At 36.6% G+C, this 22,135-nt stretch overlaps 1 long non-coding RNA gene across 1 annotated transcript; it reads right to left on the minus strand.

The window, feature by feature from the left end:
- Positions 1-1,728: 1,728 nt before the first annotated feature.
- On the minus strand, positions 1,729-14,858 carry LOC133532128 (uncharacterized). The gene is made up of 2 exons (XR_009801649.1): positions 14,013-14,858; positions 1,729-3,137 (listed from the first exon to the last, which is right to left on the minus strand). It is a non-coding gene; the product is annotated as an uncharacterized LOC133532128 (long non-coding RNA).
- Positions 14,859-22,135: the final 7,277 nt, after the last annotated feature.

Genomic DNA, 22,135 nt, shown 5'->3' on the forward strand with positions numbered 1-22,135 from the left:
TAACATATTTGCCAAATAATACTTTAGTGAAACGTTTTTTGTAAAATGAAAATTTGCCAACATTGTTTTGGTTAAACATTAGTGAACCGTCTTAAATGCTATTAAGCATGCTCACAGTTATGAGGTTCAGATAATTACAAATTTGTCAATAAAAATATTGTAAGCGCCGTTGAAATGTTTTGTAGTTGTGACGTTTCCTCTCTATGAAGCTTTGGATTAATCTAATCGGTGTGGGTTTTTACCTTGTAGTTACGCCATTTTGTATAAAATACATATTTTGTGACCTGAATTCGCTTGTGGCATGTGGAAAATAAATAGGGCGTAAACCGATTTTTTTAGATGTGCCTACTTTGTTCCAAAATTTTCAGAATTGATTCTATGTCGAAAACATATAGGGCATTACGATGCGAATTACCTATTCGCACATGTATCGTACAACGTTTTACAGAACATATGGCCGTTTAAATTTTCGACACAGTTACGTAATGTGCTAATTATAGCACTAGTGCGGTAAAGTAGCTCCATATGTACTGTAATAGTACATTACTATACAAGTGCGAAAAATAGGAAATTGAGAACGAGTGGCGATAAATTAAAACACGACCGAAGGGAGGGATTTAAATCGACACGAGTTGCGAATTACCTATTCGCACATGTATCGTACAACGTTTTACAGTACATATGGACCTTTAAATGTTTGACACAGTAACGTAATATGCTAATTTGCGCACTAGTGCGGTAAAGTAGCACCATATGTACTGTAAAATATTTTATTACTTATTCTTAGAACAACGAAACCAAAATGAACTTCTCTTTACGTTCATATAGGTAACTATATAAACTTAAATAAGTAATGCAAGAAAAAGTTTAATAAAATAGGAAATATGCATATTTAAGTAAACGAATATAACAAAATAAGTGTTAACATACCTACCTATGAATGATTATTATAGCTACGTAAGATACCCATTGTGTAGATTTTTTAGACGTTTTCCACAAACATCTTTGTCCACATTTTTAACTGCGAACCATTTTTACAAAAAAACTATTCCAATCCACCCTCGGTACAAATGAAAAATCCTCCAAAACAATACAAGTAACGAATCTCGAAAAACAATGGCTGAACAATGGAGTCGTCAAGTGCACGTCACGTTAAAAATAGCTTATAACAATTTTAAATTGCATCTAAAATCAACTCTATTTTAAGGATATAAGATTTAAATTTAATTGTGCGAGAGATGTTAGTTACGCTCTTTGCTTTCGAACGTTAATATTTGAAATTCGAACGCATTTGAGCACAGTTTTCTTCTTAAAAACAAAACATCACGCTACAAATAGCGCGTCAAGGTATTTTTAACTTTAATTTACGTAGTTACAGTTCAAATTTGAGTGTTTTTTAGTTTGGGGATAAAGCGTTTTGATTTTGTATGTGTTAAGAGCTTTCCAGAACCTTCGAGGGTATTAAGAGGGCTTCAGCTCACTGGTTTAGTTTTCGATCAAGGCGAGATTAGAACTGCATTAATTTTAAGCGTTCTAACAGCGGTTTCTGTACTTTCTGTTTCTCTTTTCGTGAAATTTTTCATTGCAAATTCTATTGGTAACATTAGGCAGTCAAAGACGTCAAAATAGTGTTGGTATGTACAAGAAACCGAGTCCCTTGAGCACAGAATAAATAATAGTACTACAGTACAGAGGGTGGGTGGGGGTTGGAGGTAGGTTTGAAGGTCCAGGGTTCCGTACCCAAATGGTAAAACGGGACCCTATTACTAAGACTTCGCTGTCCGTCCGTCCGTCTGTCACCAGGCTGTATCTCATAAACCGTGATAGCTAGACAGTTGAAATTTTCACAGATGATGTATTTCTGTTGCCGCTATAACAACAAATACTATACTATTTTTTTTATACTACATCGGTGGCAAACAGCATATGGCCCGCCTGATGGTAAGCAGTATCCGTAGCCTATGTACGCCTGCAACTCCAGAGGAGCTACATGCGCGTTGCCGACCCTAACCCCCTCCCGCCTTTCGTTGTGACTAAAAAGTACGGAAGCCTCGGTGGGCGAGTCCGACTCGCACTTGTCCGGTTTTTTCAGATTTTGCTCATATTTCGAATATCTGATCGAAAATCATTATCATTACCACAAAAGTTTGTACATAATATTTTCTACAAAATTTCAAAAAAATATTTTTACTCTACGATCAATAGTTTAGGAGCTACAGGGTGTTTAAGTTAACAAAGAGATAAAAAATAAACGATTTAAGAAAACGTCGTGTTTATGTAGTTGTTCATCATATTTTTTTTTGTTTAGAATAAGAAAGCTTAGTCACCCGCTGATCAATAGTAAAAAAAAACACGGCAAACGGCAACTTATGTTCGCAATAAACTCAAAAAGGACTGAACGGATTTTCATTCGACTTTTAGGTACCTATGGATAGAGTGATTCTTTTGGAAGGTTTAGGTGTATTATTTGTTAAGGTTGTGTAACTCATGAGAAGCTGGGGCGGGTCGCTTGTAAGTCAATTAAAACGATTATTAATTACCTATAAAATAGCGCAACGGTTTTATCAATTCTCAATAGTTCCAAAATATATCGAGGGTAAACCACTTTCTAAAAAGTTTTTGGCAAAAATTTCATTTTTGGTACAAGCTTTTATCGCTGACTGTACTTTTCTTTCCACAGGCAACTAATACTCATCGAGCAAATTCTAAAAACCCCAAACACAATTAGGTTGCGTTGTTTTATCACAGAGTTCCTATGTCCACCTCTTGTCTCCATCATCAGATCAGCTCGATGGTACCATAATATTGCATTGTCACCCGACTTACATATGTATGCATATTTTCAGCTCAATCGGAAACCGGGAAGTGGATCAAATTTAACTTGCAAGATTTGATTACAAACAGACAACGGTCAGGTGAAAGTAAGCTTGTAATTAATACAATACACTACAGTGAATCCGGCATATATCCAGTAAACCGGCACTAAAACTGGGGTATAAATAATCATTCTATCCTTCCTTCTTCCTCGCGTTGTCCCGGCATTTTGCCACGGCTCATGGGAGCCTGGGGTCCGCTTGGCAACTAATCCCGAGAATTGGCGTAGGCACTAGTTTTTACGAAAGCGACTGCCATCTGACCTGAACCTAGAGGGTAAACTAAGGCCTTATTGGGATTAGTCCGGTTTCCTCACGATGTTTTCCATCACCGAAAAGCGACTGGTAAATATCAAATGATATTTCGTACATAAGTTCCGAAAAATTCATTGGTACGAGCCGGGGTTTGCCGCTAGGCCACTAGCGCTTTTTTAGGTATAAATAATCATTCTATGTCCTAATTTATTTATTTATACATTTAATTTCAATGTCATTTATTTATTTAATCTTTATTGCAAGAATCGCTGGTAGCCTAGCGGAAAGAGCATGCGACTTGCAATCCGGAGGCCGGCAAATGTTATCAAACTCTTAACAACTATATGTACCGGGACTCCCTCTGGTCGCATAACAACTTTTGTCATATTTTTAATTGTCATAACACTTTATGCATAAAATTGTAAGTCATAAACATAAACCACTACTACTACTACTGTTTGTCTATACCATCTCACCGAACTGGTTACATGTCCGATTCTTTCTCTATTCAGGCAGCTCGCCTTTGGAATAGTCTCCCTGTCAAAATTAGACAGTGACCGAACAGGTTTGCTTTAAAAAAATCCTCAAGTGAGCACTTTGCTGGCAGTACTGGAAAATCTTAGTGTTTCTGCTTTGTAAGTTCATCTGATTTCATAATATATGTATGTATATGTATTTGTATCAATATTATTTATATATATGTATATTTATGTTTGTGTATTTCTTATGATTGTATTGTGTTCGTACATGTACTGTATGTAATTAGGTACCTAATTGTATCATCTATACCTCATGTTTTTGCACCGCCCACAACTTATCTGCTTTGCCTAAAGGTTGACCGGTAGAGAATGCCTTACGACATTAAGTTCGCCTATTGTAGTGTGTTTTCTTATGTGCAATAAAGATTAAAAAAAAAAAAAAAACTTTAATCAGAATTCCTGAACATAACTGGGTTTTTGTCATAAATGAGTTATGTCATAATTTTTATAGTCATTAATTTAATTCGCATAAAATTTTAGGGGTTTGTATTTTATTTTTGAGTTCTTAATAAATCTTAATTCAACCATTACAGTCAACGAGTAGAAAAAACCCTTTTCACTCTAATGTAACAATTATACGTACCATAGTTTCGCAATAAAGATTTCTATTCTATTCTATTATATTATAGATAGCACGACAAACACTTTTCTAAAAAGTCAAACCCCGAAAACTCCCAACTTACGTTCTTCCCTCTCCCAACAACCCTCTGTCACACCCCACTTAGTTATATACTATACGTAAACGTATACACCGCCCTCGTCGGTTGCCATGGCAACCCACCCCCGTTCTACGTCACCAGCGTACTTAGGACTGTATCTAACCCCTATTTGGATAGAAATTGGGGTTAAAATTGGGGTTTTTTGGTGGTTTCAGTAAAGGAGGGTTACGCGGTTAAATTAATTGTGTTTTCGGTTAAAATTTAATATTTCTGGCGTGCGACAGTTGTCATACTGTTAGGGAGTTAAATGTTAAATTATTTACTTATAATGAATCATTATGTCAAACTATATTCTATCATTATTAATGATATTATAAAATAGTATTTTATACAATCGTGATATAATAGAGAGCTTTTCAGTTGAGTACCGTGTTTAGGCAACGAAGCTTGCCGAGTTGCCTAAGTAAGGTAAAAAATTGAAAAGCTTGATCATGTCACTTCTCTCCTTGCGTTCGAGCATCAAAATACCTCGATAGAAATGAGTCTCTTTCATCCCTTGGTTAACAATTTATTATTCCTTAAATATACTTAACACCGTGTATACACAAACTTAGGTTAAAATCACCACTACATTAACAAATAACTAAACTTAACATTACGTTAAGTGAAATGACATAAATATACGTCGGACGACGTTTATATACGTTCCAAGTTGACAAGCCTTAAAAGCCTTGGCGCCGTCGTCGGGAGGAAGTGCTTTTATGGACGACGACACGACTACGTTACGTGCTTTTTATGTCATAGTTTTATATCGTGTCATTCACGAAGACACGTGCCTGGAATCATATTGTCATTATTAAAAGCAGTGGGGCGACACTCCTCCTTTCGGCTTTTCCCGGCTCCGTTCGGCTCAGCATTGCCCCGAGCAATTATCAGGGTTGGCACAACTTGACGTCCCTATACGTGCACGACCACAGATAAGATAATGACTTGAGTTTTGACAACCCTAAATAGCCGAAAGGGATAGTGCCATTCATTAGAAAGGGACAGCATGATTCGTCCCCGAATCGCTGTCAAACTTCGGTTGTGTAGGAAGTGTCATTTCTGTACGGTAGTACTGTTATGTATTTTGTGTTAAAGGTTAGATTTAACAAATCTGCGCGTAATCGTGGATGATATGAATTATAAGAAACTAAAAAAAAAATTGATAAATACAGGCGTCCATAGGCTACGGTCATTGCTTACTATCAGGTGGGCCTAGTTTGCCACCAACGTGGTATAAAAAAAAGTTAACTGCAATCTATGATTTTTAGTACTCCGTACAAAACTTCAGGGATCACTTCGGTCTTGCAAACCAGGAAAATGCGTTTTTCCCATAAAGATTTCTGAAGTAAAGATAGGCCCGTTCATATAATGACGCACTAATGTACTGACTGGCCCGATTTACAGTGCTCGTAAAGCTCGTCTTTACGCAGTAATATATATACTTATATAAGTCAATGGTTTTTTGCCAGACTGTTGGACGTAGATTGGATTAGACGTATAGAAACTGTGAATAAGTCAAACCCAAGCGGTCCTGAATTTGTTACGAATACATCAGTGCAATACATCTGCAAATTTTATATACTACCTACTGCCTTAATACGTATATACTGCCTTAAAGTATAGGCAATACGGTCGTGTATACATATTTTTGGCACTTTGTCCGTGTCGATATTTAATACCTTGACTGTACTATGGTATTATCATAGTACCATTACAACAACATACAATACAATCAAATCTGAATTCAGAGACCTAGGGCCCTTAGGCACTCGAAGATGAGGAGAAAAAGGTATAGATCACAGGAGAACCAGGTATCTTTTGAAACTAGGTAAGAGCAGTCTGAGACCACTGACGGGTACCATTACTGGTCATAACACTCTCTAAGATAATGGAAATTAGTAGACACGCCTCCTGTCCACACTTTGGTAAGGAGGAGACTAGATTACAATTACTAGCAGAATGTATTATGTATGCGGCACCGCGATGTAGTTAATACATTCGGTAGAGACACACTGAAAGAAAACTGTTTTGCAGGAAAACAAGACGATTTGAGGAGAGTATGGGAATGCCGCCGGGACAGCCTGCAGCTCCAACTTCTGGGAATTGGGCTGAGTCGTTTACGTTTGATCGACAGCCCGCCTGCTTCCGGATGAGCGTCCCTACTTACATTTACACTACATCTAGGCACTCTTTTTTTTTCAATAAAATACAGTGGATACTGACTTAATATTAAATACAACATCCCACAAAACTGTTTGCACAGTTTGACTGTGGGATCCGTGGGGCTATACTAGGTTAGGTAGATAATAATCATAAAGTCTAATTATTTGTAGAGGCAGGTATGGCACATAGAATTTAGGGGGCCCCCTTCTCCATCTCAAAACTATTGCTAGGTTTCCTGGGCCCCGAGGCCCTGGCCTCGCACAGGAGCATTTTTTTTTAAATAATGACTATTGACAACTAAAATCCCGAGATATTTTACTTTTCGATTGGTGACCCCCAAAATGCTATCAGTCGTACCATGTAAACGTCACCAAGAAACACGAATGCCTAAAAATAATGTGAATGCGGAAGCACTTTTTAGACACGATTTTACTTGAAATGTTTCTGTTTCTGCACTTTTACTACTGCTATTATTTATATTGGGGCGAAATTAGGCATACTTGTGAAATATCGTACACAATAACATCTTTTGCGATAAACATCTCACAGTCGGTTTGGAACCTCTCAGTCTTCGGAGAGACGTTGGCTCTCTGTGCCTGTTCTACCGTCTGTACACTGGGGAATGTTCTGAAGAACTTTTTGAATTGGTGCCACCGTCGCGTTTTTATCACCGCACCTCCCGCCAAAGAAACAAAGTTCATCCTCACATTCTCGACACGTGGCAAACCAAGAACAAGCGGGCATCTCGCTCGTTTTTGCCCAGAACGTGTAAGTTGTGGAATGAGATACCTTCTGAGGTGTTTCCCATGCGCTACGACATGGGCTTCTTCAAGAAGCAGGTATTTAGGGTTCTCAAAGGTTGGCAACGCATAAGTGGCTCCTCCGATGTTGCTTATGTCCATGGGCGGCGATGACTGCTTCCCATCAGGCGGCTCGTCTGCTCGTTTGCGGCCTTTTACATTAAAAAAAAAAAAACACTTTTCTACGCTGTGGATTTTCGACATTTATAAAAAAAATAGATTAAAAAAATATATAGGCTAGCGATTATTTTGATTAATTTTAATATTAAATTAATTAATATTCATAATTGTACTAATAAAAATATTAATTTGAAAAAGTTGAAATATTTTTTTGTTTCATTTCATTTTGATATATATCATAAGAATAAAAAGAGAGAAAAGAGACGCGGTAAGAGCGGGCGACTTGCAATACGGAGGTCGCGGGTTCAAACCCCGACTCGTACCAATGAGTTTTTCGGAACTTATGTACGAAATATCATTTGATATTTACCAGTCGCTTTTCGGTGAAGGAAAACATCGTGAGGAAACCGGACTAATCCCAACAAGGCCTAGTTTAGCCTCTGGGTTGGAAGGTCAGATGGCAGTCGCTTTCGTAAAAACTAGTGCCTATGCCAAATCTTGGGATTAGTTGCCAAGCGGACCCCAGGCTCCCATGAGCCGTGGCAAAATGCCGGTACAACGCGAGGAAGAAGAAGAGGATATCATAAGAATAAAAAATCCATATCCACATCGAAACATAGTGAGGGTTGGGGCTATAAGCATGTAAGTGGAAAGGTCACAATGTCAAGCGATAAATCAATGCCGCAATGAGCGACATTCCCCATAGCACACAACTCCCCAATGACGTAAGAACTCGCCAAGACAAATACTATTTTGCTTTGTCAAAATTAAATTTAAATATCTGAATAAAACTTTTAAGAAATAAAGAGATAATTTCTTTGTAAACCATGAGTGAGTGTACATACACGTAGTGATCTTAGATTTACAATAATATCCGTCATGCTTTGCCTCTCGGCGTACAAATTATAAATTATTCTTTATTCTTCCTTTATTGCAACATGGTAATTACAAAATGGTATTTACATGAGAAAGAGTAAGTATCTCATGGACCCAGAATGGGTATGGCAATTTTATCCTTAAAACTAACTTAAGTGCTAATACATACTATTTACATTTATCAATTAAAATATCAACATAATTATTAAAATAGTACCTTAAGTATTTGAATGGGATCATAATAGTACTGATGCATGTCATGTATAGAGTAGTTAAAGCGACAAGGTTCTATAGTGGCCTAGGATTCAAATTGGTTGACTGTACTGAAAAACGTACAATACACGTTGAAACAGGTAATTCGGAACTCCCTGCGGTCGTGTTTTAATTTTTGCAGTCATAGTTAGAATCCTTCTATTTCATATTATTTTAAAGACCAATTAAATTAGGTAATAATAATTTGATTTACTTTTAATACTTTTTACATAAAAAGCGCTTGCAATCTGGAGGTCGCGGGTTCAAACCCCGGCTCGTACCAATGAATTCGGAACTTATGTACGAAATATCATTTGATATTTACCCGTCGCTTTTCGGTGAAGGAAAACATCGTGAGGAAACCGGACTAATCCCAATAAGCCCTAGTTTACCCCAGAGGTAGGTGGTAAGATGGTAGTTGCTTTCGTTAAAACTAGTGCCTACACCAATTCTTAAGATTATTTGCCAAGCGGACCAAAGGCTCCCATAAGCCGTGGCAAAAATGCCGAGACAACGCGAGGAAGATGATTGAAGACTTTTTACATAAGGTTAATTCACCTACTTTTATTTTTAGATCAAGTTACAATTTTAAATTGATCCGTTACATTTCAAAACTAGTTGATTGTAAAATAGTGACATTACTTAATTAATAATGCAATTATATACGCCATGTTTTAAAGACTTAAACACACCATAGTTTACTTTCAATCTGCGAATTAATAAATCAACTTAACCCGTTCTTATTAGTACAAAATAGTTATAAATTCCAAACCAAACCCATAAATATTTCCTCAGTACATAATCCATATTTCACATAACCGTCTCTTTCTCACTTCCTGCTTAAGCGTATAAAGAAAAAAGACGGCTACATTCTGCCAACTTGTATTAAACTTTTTCATAATGATATGCAATACGACCCTCTTTAGTGTATCTCGCTTTAGCTTTAAGTTTATTACGTGGAGGAAAGAGACGACGATAGCTTTTTAAGTTCAGAACAGAATCACATTATGCTATAGAAAGCAGCCATTTTATCAAGAGCTTTGGCGTTTCATAGTGAAACTGAATATGATACAAGTTTTTGATACACAAAAGGGGAAGGTGGGGTAAAGTTACATTGGTAAGTTTTCTAAGTGACAAAAAGTTGATAACATTAATTTTATTTATAACAGTTGACAGGGCAGACGCAAATGTGTTTTTAAAAGGCGTTATTTTGTATGTAATGTAGTTTTGTGAGATTTTTATGGGGTGTGAAATATTGTTGATGACGTATAAATAATGATTTTATGCGAATTTGTGGGGTTTAAGAATGATTAATCGAATTAAAATGAGTAAACATAAAAATTATTGGCTAGTCGTAGTGGCCTAGATGTTATTTTTAATACCTTGCGTTAGCTAATAATTTAATACTTTTTTTCTTTTGACTTGTTGACATATTTTTTCTTCATTTACTTTCCTTATAGTAACATTTAGCATGACATGTAACTGAGATTTATCAATTTTTAATAATATTATTTTTATTTTACTTTTTACTTCACTTTTTTTTCTTAATCTATAATTTATTTTTCTTATTCGGACAGGTTCCAAATATTTTTCAATTATAAATAATATTAATAATTTTTCTTGTTACTTGTTGACATTTTTAGTTTTCTTTATTTAATTTTTATTGTATTTTTTTTATTATTCATAATTATTTAATTTTGTACTACATATTTGCGGCGGTGTGTTTTATTTGACTTAGTTTTTAAATTTAATTTATGTTATGATGTTTATGTTGTATTTTTATGTATGACGACCGATCTGGCCTAGTGGGTAGTGACCCTGCCTATGAAGCCAATGGTCCCGGGTTCAAATCCAGGTAAGGGCATTTATTCGTGTGATGAGCACGGATATTTGTTCCTGAGTCATCGGTGTTTTCTATGTATTTAAGTACTTGTATATTACATATATCTCTGCCCGAGTACCCAAAACACAAGCCTTCTTGGCTTACCGTGGGACTTTAGTCAATTTGTGTAATAATGTTCTATAATATTTATAGGCTTGTGTTGAGGGTACTTAGAGAACGATATATATAATACGAGTATATAAATATTTATCGTTAAGGTTGTACCATAAGTGATTGTTTTGCCAAAAACTAGTTTTATTACTCACCACGTTTGAAATTAGCAACTAACCATTTTTTAGCAGCTTTTCAAAAACAGATGTCTCTAAGTACCTATGTGTCGCATACTAATTATTTATTATTTATTTATTACTGTATACAATTTACACCGCATTAAATCTTCTTCAACCTAGCGTTTTCCCGGCCTAGCGCCAGGGTCCGCTCTCCTACTTAATCTTCTCCACTTTGCCCGATCTTCGGCATCCTCAGATGTGAGATTGCTCTCCACCATGTCCGCTCTCACGACCTCCAGCCAGCGCTTCTTAGGCCTACCGCGGCCGCGTGATCCACCGCATTAAATATCGCACCAAAATGCTGGCCAATTCAAACATGCTAAATAGTTGAAATAGTACATTAATATAGTCTTCTCATGCAAATAATACAATAAAATAAATATGTATGGAGTTGCAGGCGTATAGGCTACGGAGGCTGCTTACCGTCAGGCGGGCCGTATGCTTGTTTGCCTCCGATGTAGTATAAAAAAATCACTTCGCTAACGCTTGGTTAATTGAACAAAGACCAAGTACAAAAGATAAATAATAACTCAAAATCAACATACAAAAGAAACAATAAATTTTCCCTCCAAAAACTACAAAAGGTCTTAACAAGGTTTCCACTAGTTTGAACGATGAAATTGTCTTAAATTTCTTCTATAAAAGAGCCAATTTGCCAGTGAAATTGCGTGAAAAGAGGGTAGTAGGCGAATCAATAGGCATTGTGGTTGTGCGGTGGCTCGTGAGGGTAAGGAGGGTTAAATTTCATTTTATACGTTTCTAAAATAAATAATTTTATGAATGTATTGAAAAAGAGGTATTTGAGAAATGATGAAAAAGTATTATCATATAGTAACTAACGTCAAGTAACGACTTTTTGAAATTAAAGTATACTAAACTGAATAAGTTTTAGACCAAAAAAATAGTTTTGGTACAAGTAAGTAAGTAAATATTCTTTATTGCACCAACAATTATACATTTTAAATACTCGTACATGTAAAACTACAAATACATTTTAAAGGAACCAGGTAATAACAGGCGATCTTATCGCTAAAAAGCGATCTCTTCCAGACAACCTTTAGGTAGCAGGAAATGTAGAACTCATACAAAAGTCAACAGGTAGTGCAAGGAGCTAAATATGGAGACTATTAAATACAAACACACATACTACTTATATAAGTATTAAAACAATACTTAACATACTAATAAATGTACAATATAATATAATACAATATATATATATTTATACTTACACATATACAATATATAAATGGCAACTTAAGGTAGAGATAGAAAGTCTAGTTTCAGCTGATTTTTGAAAATGGGGAGAGATTTAGCTAATCTTAATTCTACTGGCAGAGCATTCCATAACCGAACAGCCCGGAAGGTAAAAGAGCTATTATAAAATTTTGAAGTAGATAAGGGAGGAGCAAGAATATGAGTCTGAGAACATCTGATAGAAGAGAGATACTTGAAACGCTCTTTGAGATAAGGTGGTGTAGCGGGGTTAAAGAGAATGCCATAAAGGAGGGCAAGAACATGAGAGTCACGGCGAAGACGAATAGGAAGCCACTTGAGCTGAGAACGAAACTGAGACACATGGTCATATTTGCGCAAGCCAAATATAAACCTTATACAGAGATTCTGGAGGCGCTCAAGCTTATTCAGCTGATCCTGCGTAAGGTCAAGATAGCAAATGTCAGCATAATCTAATATGGGCAGTAAGAGAGATTGAGCTAGCGCAATTTTAGTGGCGTAAGGCAAGAAATTTCGAAGTCTGCGGAGCGATGCAATTGCAGCAAACATCCTTTATCGCTGCCTGTACTTTTATCGCTGCCTGTACTTTTCATACTTTCCTCCGTATATACGTTTCCTCATCGCTGAGGGTCGTGACCACTTCTAGGAAACAGCTTCTCCATGACAATTTGCCGGCAAGTCTTTCTGTCTGTCGCCGAATGTAGGGCACCGTGGAGCGTCAGATCGAGGGCTGAGCGAATTTGGTACAAGCCGGGGTTTGAACTCGCGACCTCCGGATTAAAAGTCGTACGCTCTTGCCGCTGCAGTGGGCCAGTACACCAGCGCACATTTATAAAAGCGTGTTTTTCTAGTGTTTTTTAAACTATTAATTTGTTCTTTAATAACTATATGACATCTATTTCAGTTTATAATTCATATATCGTAGTGTGATGTGACTAACTTTAGCGCTGGTGGCTTAGCGGTAAAAGCGTGCGAACTGCAATCCGGAAGACGCGGGTTCAAACCCCGGCACGTACTAATGAGTTTTCGGAACATATGTACGAAAAGTTAAGTTTAGTTATTCGTTAGTGTAGTGAAGTTTGTGTATACACGGTGTTTTTATTAAGTTCCTTTAACTTCTACTTACGGCTAAGTACATTTAAGGAATAGTAGATTGTTAAACAAGGGATGAAAGGATCCCATTTCTGTCGAGGGAGTTTAGTCCGAGACTGAAATGGTGCCTTTCACCCAAGTTAAACACTCTACTTTTTATTTCTAATACGAGGAAAGTAAAATACATGTGCATTAAAAAACCACGGCTAAGTATAAACTTCCAGTAGTATTTCTTGAGGGCACTTTCTATTAACAATTTAGGTAAAAATATCGTTATTTATGGAATGGAAAGTGAATAATTAGAATAGAAATTGTGCAACAAATCCATACTATTACAACAAAAACGTACCTTGAAATTACAGTGCTCTAGAGCAGAAAAGTATCAGTTTCTGCACACTTTTAAGAACAAAAAGGATACACTTTCAAAGCAAAAAAAGAAAAATAAAAATTCTTCACACCAGTGTCATTCGACATCACTATTTATCTAGCAGCGGTCATAGAAATTAATTTTAAATTATGCTAACAACGTCTTAAAAATGAATATAGTAATTTACCTAAGCTATACAAATTAAATTGTCGAATGGTTCTACGTGTTGGCGTTGGCTCCGCGTACGATGCCCAAATGTCCCGTGTAAGGGAAAGAAACAATAATATTTTGGGGATAACAATCGATTAGATACATAACAATAATTATCTTAAATGTTGACATAAGGATATGTTAAGAAAAAATCGAATATAATTTGAAGGTTCCGTAGTGTTCGAACGAATCGAGATCTTTCCGTTTTAGCTTGGCCATAAATATATTTCCTCTTCTTCTTCCTCGTATTGTCCCGGCATTTTGCCATGGCTCATTAGTCTGGGGTCCGCTTGACAATTAATCCCAAGATTTGGCATAGGCACTAGTTTTTACGAAAGCGACTGCCATCTGACGTTCCAACCCAGAGGGTAAACTAGGCCTTATTAGGATTAGTCCGGTTTCCTCACGTTGTTTTTCCTTCACCGAAAAGCGACTGGTAAATATCAAATAATATTTCGTACGTACAGTGGCTAAGAAGCATACGGCCCGCCTGATGGTAAGCATTCTCCGTAGCCTACGGACGCCGGTGACTCCAGAGGACACTCCACACCCTCGTTGAGCTCTTCAATCAATCAATTTCAGTCAATTTCATTAAGTTATTGCTCTAAAACAATTAAATTATCGTATAAAAATAAATCTTTCATATATACATTTATTTAAAAGACAAAAAAGGGTTTTTTTTTCTGCCAGCGGAATCCAAACCCAACCCCTACCCGGAAACAGAAATGACTATATTTTTTTTAAACCGCAGCCGCGGCGCCGGCGCCATGCCTTTTTCAAAATTTGAATTTGAAAATGGAACGCCATTACAACGGTCATTAAAAACAGATCATAGACAAAGGTTTGGTATTAGTAGTTTTTTTAAGTAATTTTAAAGCGATTATTCGTTGTATGTAATAAGTTTTTTGTGGTTCGTCTGTAAACTGAAGGCAAATGTCTGCAGGAGACTTATTAGGACTATTATATATATTTTTCAAATATCTTGTGTACGGTGTTATATGTCATCTTAATACAATATCGCAAGATTTTGCGTTTTAAGATTACGTTATAAATTGTATGGAGATGACAGCTGTCACCATACCCAAGATATTTGAAAACTACTATAAGTATCTACTTATTTATTAATACTGCTAAAATAGTGAAGTAATTAGGCTCAATACTGCAATATACTTTATTAATGGGATTTTATTTTGCTTCAAAAATGTCATTTCATAAAATAACGCTCAAGTAACCAGAATATAATAATTAGCAGTTATAAATAAGAAAGCAGTACAAACTCTCAACAGGAAAAACTCTGACAAGTGCGAGTCAGACTCGCACGCCGAGGGTTCTGTACTTTTTAGTATTTGTTGTTACATCGGCAACAGAAATACATCATCACCACGGTTCATGAGATACAGCCCGGTGACAGCGGACAGCGGAGTCTTAGTAATAGGGTCCCGTTTTACCCTTTGGGTACGGAACCCTATTAAAAAGGAATAATCTCCATAAAAGGTTTTTAAGACATCTTTCTTGGTTAATCGAAAGAGAAAAGTACATGATTTTTAATAGTTTGCATTCCCAAATAATAATTAAAGTACGAAAAACATAACCTTCCCTTCTTCTGACAGTAGGTCATCTTCCTCGCGTTGTCCCGGCATTTTGCCACGGCTCATGGGAGCCTGCGGTCCGCTTGGCAACTAATCCCGAGAATTGGCGTATGCACTATTATTTACGAAAGCGACTGCCATCTGACCTTCCAACCAACAGTGTAAACTAGTCCTTATTGGGATTAGTCCGATTTCCTCACGATGTTTTCCTTCACCAAAAAGCGACTGGTAAATATCAAATGATATTTCGTACATAAGTTCCGAAACACTCATACGAGTCGGGGTTTGATTGAACCTGCGTCCTCCGGATTGCACGTCGCACGCTCTTACCGCTAGGCCACCAGCGCTTTTTTTCCTGCGTCAGTAGGTAAAACCTCCTAATAAACTTTTAGTCACATGTAACATTAAAAAGTATAGCATCGAAAAACTATTAAATATTTATCAGTTCAACGGCGCCGACCATAACATTAACATAATTTAGACTGGATTAACATTAACATGTATTCGTTAATGTTAATCTCATAATGATATACTAGTGGATATCAGAATATTCTCAGGGTAGACAAAATGGTGGTCCGGGCGCCAGTTCTAAGTAATATTTAGGGAATTACTGTCGCGACGTGGTCAGTTTCGGCCCCTAATTACTACTACGAATATTATAGATAAAAATATAAAATTATAATAGTGTGGATTCTAATGTTAAAGTAGGTATCTATGTAAATATTAGTCCGGTCTCTTCACGATGTTTTCCCTCACCGAAAAGCGACCGGTAAATATCAAATGACATATCGTACGTAAGTTCCGAACTCACTGGTTTAAACCCGCGACCTCCGGATTGCAAGTCAAACACTGTCACATCACTACGTGTCACTTTTTAAATACCATTGCCAACTCACTAGGGTTGTCACTTTCTTTTCAGAACACATTTTTTTTCTATCACTTTTCTAGTATTTTTTTTTCTTTTATTTATTTATCAAAAACATCATTTTTTAAGTCACCACTACCTATTCACCTAGGGCTTGCACACACAATTTTTAACTTAAATTTTTACCGTTTCACACTTTTTCAGTACCAATTTTTATATATTTATCTCTGTTTATTTATCATAAAACCACATTTCCAAGTCACCACTGTTCACCACCAGCGTTAGTACGGTAATGGTACCGGTATGCTATTACCACGTAACCCCAATTTGCAAGAAAACGGTAATTTGTATCGATCATTATTGGTCAATCATTTAAATTCAAAGTTTTTGTCGCTCCGCCGAGCAGAAATGTGGGGTTTTGGGGCCTAGGCCGGAAAGGGATGTTAAGGGAGGGGCTTGTTGACAATTATGATATACTTGAAATATGTCATGTCATGTTTGATGTAACATGTTTTACATAATATATCGATGGGTCGCTACTTCTCTGTTACGGTAGGTATGGTGGAGTTCATAAGCATCTTGACAAGTCAACGGTCCAAATATATATAAATACACGACCTTATTGTCAGTTATTTGAGAGGCGTGTAATAGTTATTTGTGTGCCAAGGGAGGAAAAGTAGGACATTGCGTGCCGCGTGTAAAATTGTCACCCGAGCCGATGGCGAGGGTGGAAAACACGCGGGATGGAATGTCCTACTTTTCCTCCCGTGGTGCGCATACTATTTTTCTGCTCGACGGAGGAGGAAAGCGGCAATTTCGTTTAGCGCAGCGGGAGCAAAGTTGACGCTTTCCGTCGGGAGGGCAGAAAACATATTTTTGATATTTTTGCAACGTTAGGTTGTAAAGACGATTATGATCTTGTATTTCAGAACTATAATTTACATAATATTAAAAAAATATAATATATACAGTCAAAAGATTTAATTAGACATTATAGGGAGCGTGCATGAACTGTAGGAGGCAGCACAGGAACCGTCAGATCTTTGGCGCGAGGCGTAAATGTGATGTTTATTGTTCCGATGTAGCCCACAAGATGGCAGAACCTACCATGCACAACAAAACACGTGCTGTGTAAATTTACATGTTTATTGTTCCAATTCAGGCCACAAGATGGCAGACCCTCCAACGCGCACGGTGCCTAAACTATTGTCACTGTGACAAAATACAAAATGGGTCACAGACTGTACGTCAAATTTTAGGTCGGTAAATATATGGATCGGATATGTCAGTGTCAAAAATAACGTTTTTGTTTGAAAAAACGTCACTTTTGATACTGACTTATCCGATATATATCGTATCTAGACCTTATATTCGACGTATCCTAAAGCTCGAATAGTGCTGAGTGAGACTGTAACTACCGCGAACTTTAAATATGTAGCCTGACCAGTAATATGTGGCATTATCTATGAAAAGGGACCTTATTGTCGACGGCGATTACGCCGCACTGCGTCGCGCAGCGTTGTATTTGTATCGGAGTATCGTTTATTACGGCGGACGCGCCACCGACAATAAGGTCCCTTTTCATAGATAACGTCACATATATGATCACGCGCCATATTGCGGAATTTCATTGGAACTAAATGTTTCATACTAAACTGAACTGTCACCCTATACATGAGAATAACAGCGCCCTCTTGACAATGATCAATTGATCATATTTCTAGTTGAACTTTATCTGAAATATGAAGTAGAAAAAGTATTCCGGGGTAGCAGATACTTATGGTCCGTTGTTTTATCTGGTTATTTTTCCCATTTTTTTTTTACTAAACTGTTTATGTATACTTTATTTACAATAACAATATACATAATGGATATATACTGAGGATTACTATAACTAGCCTATATCTAAAATAGGCCATTGAGGAATGGTACCTAGGATTATAGCGGCATTTCCTCGTTGTATTGCAATTTGCAATACTGATACGTTGTGCGAGGAAGCCGCCAGCTCTTCGGTCACCAGTTACGCCAACCAGACGTTTCGCGATAAACTGTTTTTTACGGGAAACTAATACATTTTAGGTAAAAAAGCTACATAATAATTAGTTTGTATTAAAACTCACTTCTAAGGGTAGTTTAAGGTTAATTATATCTAAACCTGTGTCCGTTTTGAAAGTAGTTTCTGTAAATCTGTAATGTAATATAGTTTTATTTAGTTTACTACCAAAACAATGTATGTTTAGGTCATATTTCCTTCGCTATATTCCAACTGTCAAACATGGCATACAAATGCAATATTTGGTTTCCCGCCGTACAGGCCTAGCCTTGCGGTGACCCCTGGAAACCTTGTTATGGAACCATCAGACAGAAGTTTTTGTGGCAAAAACGAGTGCTTGAGAAAATGAAACATCGACAAATAATAACATCGATAAGTCGGTCATAGATTAATAATTAAAATATGTAAATTCTACCTGCGGTAATTTACCGGGAAATTTCAAGAATGCAAATCAATTTCAAATCCGACCATAATTATTTATTATATATATTAGGTATTTAAAAATAAAAACGTAAACTGTAGAATAAAGTGTCAAAAAATAAGAAAACTACCAAAGGGTGTATCTAAGAAGATATCGAACGTGTTGTGTATTTCGCGGTAGCTATCTTTTTATACAATGTTAAAAATATCTATAACGCTAAGGTAACATCGATTAGACATGTCGATATTTGATTTTTTCAATCACTTTATTTTGCCACAAAAACTTCTATGTCTGGTAACCATGCTATGCACCCACCCGATATCACACCAACTCTGTACCGATTCATATCCTGTGTTGTGTGCAATAAACTTATTTTTTCTTTCTTTTATTCGTATATAGGCATAGTGATCATAACGATGTCGATCAATCAACACTACCACCAATTGCCGGTCGATGGCATCGATCGATGATCTATCTATTCGTGTAGTCGTTGATCAGCCAATGCTATTACACCAATCGATCGATGGCATCGATCGATCATCATCGATAAACTTATATTTTCTTTCTTTTATTTGTATATAGGTACAGTGATCATAACGAATGTCGATCAACCAACGCTACCACCAATCGTCGGTCGAACGCATCGATCGATGATCTATCTATTCGTGTATTCGTCGATCAGCCAACGCTATCACATCAATCGAACGATGGCATCGATCGATGATCATCAATAAACTTATTTTTTCTTTCTTTTATTCGTATATAGGTATAGTGTTCATAACGCTGCAACCAATATTCACAAATATGTTATTATATCCCAAGATTTCGGTTAAAAATAAAATGCTACTCATTACATCGGACGATCTCAAGATCAGAACAGAGTCATAATCATCTACTCACTTCTCCCTCCATGTCCTATGGAAATACGTTAACATATTTATGACTGTGAAGTGGAGTTGAGAAGGTGATATTAGCTGCTAAGTTTGTATGTAGTTGTGACGTTTACTTTGTGTGAGTTTTGGTGCAGTTTGTCACAAGCAGGCTACACGAAAGATGGGTAGAGTAGGAAAATAATCTGTATATTCGATCGTAGTCAAAATTATTAAAAAAAAAACAATACTTACGAGGCCACAAAGTTTTCTTTGACAATACACCTTTGTCAAAGAAAACTTTGTGGCCTCGTAAATTTACTTACAATTTTATGTATTTTCAATGCTTAATGAAAATGCCATTTTCAATGCTTGAAAATGACATTTTCGTCAATATATAAACTAAAAACATGCAAAACTACTCCAATTTTATCACAAATACGGAACATGGCAGGAGCGTTATTTTTTTTACGCATGATTCCAATGGCGCAAGCAAAGACGCGGACGAAATCGACAAACAGCCAATTTTTTTTAAAAAAAAAGCTAATATTTACGTATTTCCATTCGTCGGATGGAGATCATCTTTGACGATACACCTTTGTCAAAGAAAACTTTGTGGCCTCGTAAATTTACTGCAATCTTTCGACACACGATTAAAACTTTTAGAACACATTTGACTTTGATCCTTATTCTTTCACGGATATGTATTAAATTTGATAAATATCATTAAGTGGCGCCATCTTACCGGGCACAAGTTAAAGATTATGGCGCCATTGGTCGAAACTTTATGTTAACTGTGCTGGCATACCTTTGGCCTTTGATCTACATATTAGATGACGCCACTTTTTGATATTTAACAAATTTAATACATATCAGTAAAATAATAGGGATCAAAGTGCATGTAACAACTCTGGAGTTGCAGGCGTCCATAGGCTACGGAGACTGCTTACCATCAGGTGAGCCGTATGCTTGTTTGCCACCGACTTCGTATATAAAAAAACAAGATTTAAAGTGATTTTAATTTGTACCCTAAAGGCGAATTTAGGGCACGAAGTTTTGCCAACGTTTAAAATGAACTGTAACATTGATAACGGGGATTGCTAACAACGAAAACACTACAATTGTCATCCAAGCCAAGCCGGGGGGCCTACCGCGAAAACCGAGATTCGCAAATTGCAGGGATCTTTCTGTTTTACTCTTAGTAAGACGTCATTAGAGTGACAGAGAAAATGCCCGCAATTGACGAATTTCGATTTTCCCGGTAGCCGCCCTGACGCCTGACACAGTTCCGATCTCATGACAAGAAGTGTAAAATTACTCTTTTCACCAAGCTATTGTCATTAAAAAAGTTGGGCAATTGCAACAAAATGCCTGACATGTTTATAAGCACTTTTATACAAAAACTCGGCAAATGTCAGCGTGGTGAAATAAGGACCTGATAAATAAATATTATAGGGCATTATTACACAAATTGACTAAGTCCCACAGTAAGCTCAATAAGGCTTGTGTTGTAGGTACCTAGACAACGATATATATAATATATAAATATTTATAAATACTTAAATACATAGAAAACACCCATGACTCAGGAACAAATATCCATGCTCATCACACGAATAAATGCCCTTACCAGGATTTGAACCCGGGACCATCGGCTTCGTAGGCAGGGTCACTACCCACTAGGCCAAACTGGTCGTCGACTGGACCTGATGCATCGAAATGTCGGAAATAAAGGTAATAAAATAAATTCGCGATGGATATACTCGTATATATGTTTTAATATTTATTTTATTTTTATTTTACTTTATTAGGTACACTTAACAGAAATAGTACAATATCATGAGAAATATACAAATTGCATACTTATCACGGCTTAGAAACTAGCACGAGATCCAAAATATGTGTACACAGCATGCTTTACAAGTAAGCGCAAATGTTACAAATGAATTAGTGAAAAAATCATAGGTTGCTAGTAGCAACTTGCTACAGAGAAAATATCAGAGAACACATAACTATCTAAACATCACAATATAACAGAGTAATTAATATACTTTACATCATTAAGATGTTACCTTTCAAAGAATGGCATTTGAAAAATATATAATAATATTTTGTAGTTAAGACAGTTAACAAAATCAGGCGTTACTTTGCGGAAATCCATATTAATTATAAAACAAGAAATATTACTTTGCTAATCTGCGAAAAGATAACGTGTTAGTCAATCAGTGCTAACCCGTTATACTTACTTGCGTATTTTTACATACAATTAATGTTCACCCTCCCACCGCAAAAATAAATACGCAAATAAATATAACAACCCACCACCGAAAATAAAAAACAAGTAAGTTATCCGTTACCTTTTCGCGGATAAGATATAATAAGAAGTAATATTTTTTGTTTTAATTGTAGTAAAGAAAGGGTTCGAACCCCCGAAATCAGGTTTGGAACACACCTTATCGCTAGGCCGCCAGCTTTTTTTTTTTATGTAATAGGTTGCAAACGAGCAGACGAGCCGCCTGATGGGATGCGAGCAGCTTTTCCATAAGCCTCCTCAAGTCCTCAGCAATCTCTGAATCCCTCGCTTACTCTATACTCAGCCAACTTATCATTATGTTAATTCTATTTTTGTTACTAGACATGCCTAACGGCAACCATATCATAATCACCCCGATACCCATC

The sequence above is a fragment of the Cydia pomonella genome, chromosome 26 (genome assembly GCF_033807575.1).
Source record: "Cydia pomonella isolate Wapato2018A chromosome 26, ilCydPomo1, whole genome shotgun sequence".
Classification (NCBI taxonomy): domain Eukaryota; kingdom Metazoa; phylum Arthropoda; class Insecta; order Lepidoptera; family Tortricidae; genus Cydia; species Cydia pomonella.